Here is a 975-nt window from a genome sequence, read left to right on the forward strand (position 1 = left end):
TCCTTCTGGAATGGGAGAGCATCTTTCTCTGGCCTAAGTTTATGAATAGTTGTATTCCTCTCTTAAAGCTTAGTTAAATTTCAGAAATTAACATAGTCCCTTCAGAGAATGAGAAAACTAAGCATATAATGTTAAAATAACTACTATTTTTAAAAATAATTCTATTTTCTAGATATCAAAAAATGATTTATTTTGAATCATATCAGTATACTCTATTAGTTTTAGAAATAACTTCTAATACCAATTGTTGAAAGCATCTATCTAAAAATGGAAAGCTTACCATACATAGTTTAGCAACACACAATTTTTAGTTCAAAATTTGATAGTAGAGGAAAGCATATTTAATGAAAGAGATTATATTTTGTTCAGGAAAAGAATAGAATTTAATACATGATGTTTAGGAAGGCACTAGTAGATGAGTTCGGCAGGATAAGAAAAGGCTCTCTTTTGGTTCCCTTCCTAAATTTACCCTTCGTGTCCAGTTATTCCTGACTAGAGTGTTCTCTACCAACAAATATTATCTCCAGGGAAACAGACTGAGAATCATGATATCCAAAGCTAGAAAATATCATGTAGTCTATGGCTATGCAACTCTGAACAAGGCCAATCCCGTTTGATCTTGGAAGCTCAGCAGGGTCTGGCCTAGTTAGTACTTGGATGGGAGACCACCTAGGAAAACCAGGTGCTGAAGGCCTAAAAACTAAAAAAAAAAAAAAGAAAAAGAAAAGAAAAAAAAAAAAGAAAAATGTGTAAGCTGACAAGGTCCTTGCAACCTGTGAGGTCAACCAAGGGTTGCCTCACCTGAAAAAAAAAAAAAGAAAGAAAACATTACATATATTTTCTAGTCTAATTGTTTTAATGCCTTGAAAATCCAGATAGAAAATAGAAGTGACTAGAGCAGAGTGTGCGTCCCACAGTAGAGAGTGATAAAAGCCGTCTCTCCACCTATGGTTTCAATTCTATCTCCTTTCCATA

General features: G+C 33.7%; 1 pseudogene; it reads left to right on the forward strand.

The window, feature by feature from the left end:
- The first annotated feature begins 575 nt into the window (after nucleotides 1-575).
- On the forward strand, nucleotides 576-694 carry LOC118603710 (annotated as a pseudogene).
- The last annotated feature ends 281 nt before the right edge of the window (nucleotides 695-975 follow it).

Source organism: Rousettus aegyptiacus, unplaced genomic scaffold (genome assembly GCF_014176215.1).
Source record: "Rousettus aegyptiacus isolate mRouAeg1 unplaced genomic scaffold, mRouAeg1.p scaffold_m13_p_5, whole genome shotgun sequence".
NCBI lineage: Eukaryota > Metazoa > Chordata > Mammalia > Chiroptera > Pteropodidae > Rousettus > Rousettus aegyptiacus.